The 5382-nt window shown below is 37.7% G+C and overlaps 1 pseudogene; it reads left to right on the plus strand.

Annotated features, from left to right (window-relative positions):
- Positions 1-981: 981 nt before the first annotated feature.
- Positions 982-1664, plus strand: LOC103733998 (annotated as a pseudogene).
- Positions 1665-5382: the final 3718 nt, after the last annotated feature.

Here is a 5382-nt window from a genome sequence, read left to right on the forward strand (position 1 = left end):
CTTGCATGCAGCTTCAATTAATCCTATAGTGCTCCGAGGCACTGTAGCATCAGCTCTGGTGAAGAATTCCAATTCCGTAAACAGGCCTGTAAATATGCTGCTGTGGATAAATTGGCCATCGGGGTGAGAGAGAGTAGTAAAGGAAAATGTGTGATTACAGCTCGTTTTAGTGAGCGGGAGCTGCTGAGCCATTCCTGTGAGCAAGAACAAACGGCTCAGGCTTCTCTGCTTAGCCAGCACTTTTGTTCTTTCCATATTAGCTATTTCCAGGCAAATACTCTGTCTGATTTGTATTTCTCCCTTAGTCACTTTTGCAACAATCCTGACCTAGATTTTTGGTAGACCTAAAACCTAAATTACCCACATGTTCATTTTCTACTGTGTAACATTTTTATCATAATTCATCCTTTCAGGCCCTCCAATTTCAGGGTTCTAGGAACTTAGACTGGCTTTCCCTGGGTGGGGTAGGGGATTGTTACTGTTTTTATCCTTAAAACAAAAACTTTTAAATATTTTATTTATTATTTTTATTTTATGTGTATGACTGTATTGTCTGCATATGTGTAATTGCACCTGGATCATGCAATGCCCATGGAACTCAGATGAGAGCATGGATTTCTTGGAACTGGAGTTACTGATGTTTGTTAGCAGCCATGTGGGTGCTCGGGATCTAACCCGGTCCTCGCAAGAACATCCAGTGTTCTTAACTGGGGAGCCGTCTCTCCAGCCCTCATTAAAACAAAAATTTTAAATTCAAGACTCTCACCTTCACCTATTTGCTCCCCTTTTCTATTTTCGTTCCCTTGTTTCTACGTAATACTTGGATAATGAATTTTACATCATAAAGAGGAAATAGTGATCAAAAGAGTTTAGCTACAGACTGCCACTGTCACTACCAAGGCACAGGTGCTATGAGGAGACCCTCTTCCAGCCTTCCCAAACCTCAGTGTCCTTGGACTTTTTCCAACAATCTGTTAAGACATGGTGGATTACTATGAAGTGCTATATGCCTCACCTGAGGATATCAAAAGGGCCTATGGGAAACAGGTACTTAAATGGCACCTGAATAAAAATCTTAAGAAAAAAGAACAGAGCGAAAATTCAAACAAATAGCTGAGGCACATGAGGTGATATCAGATGCTAAAAACCAGGATGTCCATGCCAAATACAGCAAAGGATTAAACAAGCAGGAGGAGGTGGAAGTCATTTTGACAGTCCTTTGAGTTTGGCTCCACATTCCGCAGTGCAGATGATGTCTTCAGGGAAGTTTTTGATGGAAGTGACCTGTTTTCATTCAACTTCTTTGAAGCCCATTTGATGACTTTTTTGGGAACCAAAGGAGTCCTCCAGGAAGCAGAAACCAAGGCGTGGGCTTCTTTTTCTCTGCCTTCAGTGGACTTCCAGCATTAGAGGTGGGTTTTCGTCATTTGATACAGGATTCACTTCCTTCAGGTCACTGGGTCATGGGGGGCTGACTTCCTTCTCTTCAATGTCATTTGTTGACAGTGGGATAGGCAATTTCAAATCAATATCAACTTCTAAAACAGTTAATGGCAGAAAAACACTACAAAAAGAATTGTGGAGAAATGGTCAAGAGTAAAGTTGAAGAAGAGGACCAGTTAAAGTCCTTAATGATAAATGGTAAGGAGCAGCTGCTGTGCTAAAATAAGTAATTCAACCTTCACATTTAACAGAATGCTAATAACCAGCACCATTTGAGGATTAACAGAAACATTTCTTTTGAAGATTTCAAATGAACTCGACTTTCATTATAACTGTACCTAATCTATTGTCATAGACTTTTGAGTTTGTTTTGGGGACCACACAGTAGGATCATTTTTTTTTTGTCTTTAAAATCTTTGTAATTTCTGTATACACTTTGCTTTTTTTAAAAAATGTAATCCAGATTGAGCCTGTCACTTTGAGGAGTGCTGGGAGAAGACTGTACTCTAACACCAACATGGATCTGATTCAATTGTGTTGAGATTCGAACAACAGTGTCAGCCTGCTGTGAAGTTAACATTGCCAGATGAATCAGAAGTATTTCAATTTTCTTCAGTGTCGAATAATGACAGCTATTACTTTATAAATGGTAATACATATCTGGTTTGGTATAAATTAAGGATATTTTCTAGTTGTGTATGAATCGTGGCAACTTCGTCAGTTCTGAAAACTGATAACTAAGGTTGAAAAAGTTGGTAAATTGGGTCTTTGTAATTTACTTTAAAACAAAGTAAACTAAAATATTTAGCTATAATATACTATAGGCAGAAGTCACATTTGTCTTCAAAGCATTTTTTTTTAAATTAGTAATGTTTTGTGGCTGGAAAGATGGTTAGGAGTGGACACTTTTCTCACAGAGGGCCCAAGTTTCATTCCCAACACACATATCAGATGATTCACACCACTGTTATCACATCACATTTAAGTTATAACTCTAGCTTGGAGGGATCTGATGCCCTCTTCTGGCCTCCATGGGCACTGTGCTCATATGCAAACACACATAGTTAAAAATAAAAATATATCTTTAGATTAAGTAAATAAATAGATCCACAATTCATCAAAATGCAGATAATAAGTGATCCTGGGATGCCCAGCCCCAACCGATTCTTCTAAAATGCAACCCCTTCACCTAAGGCCCAGGGAACATCACAGAAGACGGTATGGAAAGATTATAAGAGTCAGATAACCACAACATTTCTAAAACCTTTAGGTTTAAGAGTTTTCAAACAGAGGGCTGAAGAGATGACTCAGTGATTAGAACCCATACTGCTCTTGAAGAGAACCATAGTTCAGTTTCCAGCATCCATGCTGGGTGGCTTACAACTGCCTATAACTGCAGCTCCAGGCGATCCCAATACCACTGGCCTCCATAGGCACCCTCACTCACATGTACTCAGACACACACATAATTAAAAATAAAATAAACCTTTAAAAGAGAATTTTCAATTAGAAAAAGGCAATAAATGCAGCTATCTAATTGTTTTAATAATAGTAATAACAAGATACTGCAATTTAGATTTTCAAGTATTTTTTCTGAACTCAGAATTCATAGAAAAGTGTCTTGTGTGCCAAAGGGCATAGATAAAAATCCGTAAAGTGGATTTCTAGTGTCTCTGCCCACTCACCAGGTAGCACCCTCTCTTTGCTGCTACTTTATAGGAAATCACAATCCTGCTTGTCTAAAACGAGGTATATTTTCCTGAATTATTCATGCAATCATTTTCTAAGAGGTAAGTTGAGTAGCATCAACTCCACTGATTCAGCTACAAGAAAACTGATCTGAACAGAGTTGGATTAATATGGTCCTTGAATCTAAAATCATTTCTTTAAATTACTTCAGTTTTAAAAAGAAGCATGGTAAAAGTGTGCTTAAGTTGGACCTTGGCTTCTGAGAGAACTATTGGAAAGAGTCAAGAATTATATAAATGCCTTCCTTTTAACAAAAAGAGTAAGCAGGGAAAAGTTTCACAGCAGCATGATCTTCAATTAGAGCACTCACCTTGAAATTCAAAGGAAATAAATGAAGATACACCCTGAGACATGTTCTCATTTATAAACTAACAGGTAATAACTTTCCAGGGTTTTAATGTACTTCCTGCTCCTGCAGTTATTTTTTGCTCTCGTGTGTGTGTGTGTGTGTGTGTGTGTGTGTGTGTGTGTGATGACACAGGCTCTTGCTATGGTCATCCACACTTTTTCAAACTCACAATCCTACCTCAAGGGCTGGAATGACTGGGACTCACCACCATGCTTGGCTTGGACGTGCATCTCTTTTACATGGAATAGGAGCAAATTCTTTTTATTTTGTATTTGGGATAGAAGTACCCACGTTATGATTAGGTTTATTTAAAAACATACCTCAGGGCTGGAGAGATGGCTCAGGGGTAAAGAGCACTGGCTGCTCTTGCAGAGGACCCAGGTTCAGTTCTCGAAACTCACATGACAGCTAACAACCATAATTCAAGTTCCAGGGAATCCAATACCCTCTTCTGGCCTCCAGATGTATTGCACGCATGGATGCACTTACATGCAGGCAAAACATTCATACACATAAAATAAATAAACAAACAAATAAATAAATGTAAATAAAAATTTTTAAATAATAAAGTGTACCTCACTTGGGTGTAGAGTTAGTCAAGCTATTTTTAAAAATAGATATTACAGATTTTTATTAAAATCATTTACTTGAATTCTAAAATGTCTATGCTTTGCATTCTCAGACATGTCTAATTCTTAGAGATAACTAACCAAGTTCACAAATAATGTTACTACAAACTGAAGTGAAACTATGGAGTGATTTTGTTTAGTTTTAGGAAGTTTGAATAAAGTCACAGTTTCACTACTAACTAGCTGTGAGGAACATAATTTAATAATTATTAAAAGATTATTTAACAAGAGGTACACATCATTCTTTAGCCCTGGATACTTCTTAAATTTTAGTGAATTACTCTGTAAAATTAAGGATGATAGTAACAAATGAACTCATTATCATTGAGCAAGCTGAGGAAATAAAAGTATACATGGAAGTCTTAGCACTTTAAATGTGTGATAAACATTACCACTACAGCTAATAAATCACGTTTCTGACTCACCAGCTTCCTTGCTATCTATATCATCAAGTTTGATATCCTCTCCTTTTTAAATTAATGCCATTTCTATGTAGTGTACATTTTTAATTTTCAGTTGGGTATGGTGGCACATGCCTTTAGCCCCAGTGCTAAGGAAACAGAAGCAGGCAGATCTCTACAAGTTTGAGGCCAGCCTGATCTACATAATGAGTCCCAAGTCACCTAGGGCTATATACATAGTGAGACCCTCTCTCAAAAATTGAAAAAGATGTAAATTTCAAATGAAATCTCTGATGGTCTACTGCACCTCATTGGCTAAATAAGATTGTAGCCTGATTTTTCTTTACTAGAATTTTATTGGAACATAACTTGCTTATTTGTTTTCACATCGTCTACAGCTGCTTTCCCATTTCAGAAACAGTGGGGAATAGCTGTGACATACAGCATAGCCCATAAAGATGAGAATATTTATTCTACTGAGAAGACTGCCAACCAACCCTTGTGTATAACATTTTGTAAGTCCAGTAATTTTTCCAGAGTTTCAGTTTCCTTAAAGTTTTTCTACTGGCAGATTCTTTTTGTCTGAGGGGAGTCAAGGAGTTTAAGTATGACATTCTAGAAACAGAGCCCTTCGTTCTCTCCACTTCTAACACTGATGTCACCACCCCAGCCTTTCTCAACTTACCAGTACAGTGGCACCCAGATGCCTAAGGTGATTTTTGATTTGTTCATCGTTTAAAAGCCAACTCTGTCTAACCCACTAACGTGTTTCATAGAACCTAACAGCAAAATACTTCTTTGCACTCCCTGT

Source organism: Nannospalax galili, unplaced genomic scaffold (assembly GCF_000622305.1).
Source record: "Nannospalax galili isolate Female #2095 unplaced genomic scaffold, S.galili_v1.0 scaffold1576, whole genome shotgun sequence".
Taxonomy (NCBI): domain Eukaryota; kingdom Metazoa; phylum Chordata; class Mammalia; order Rodentia; family Spalacidae; genus Nannospalax; species Nannospalax galili.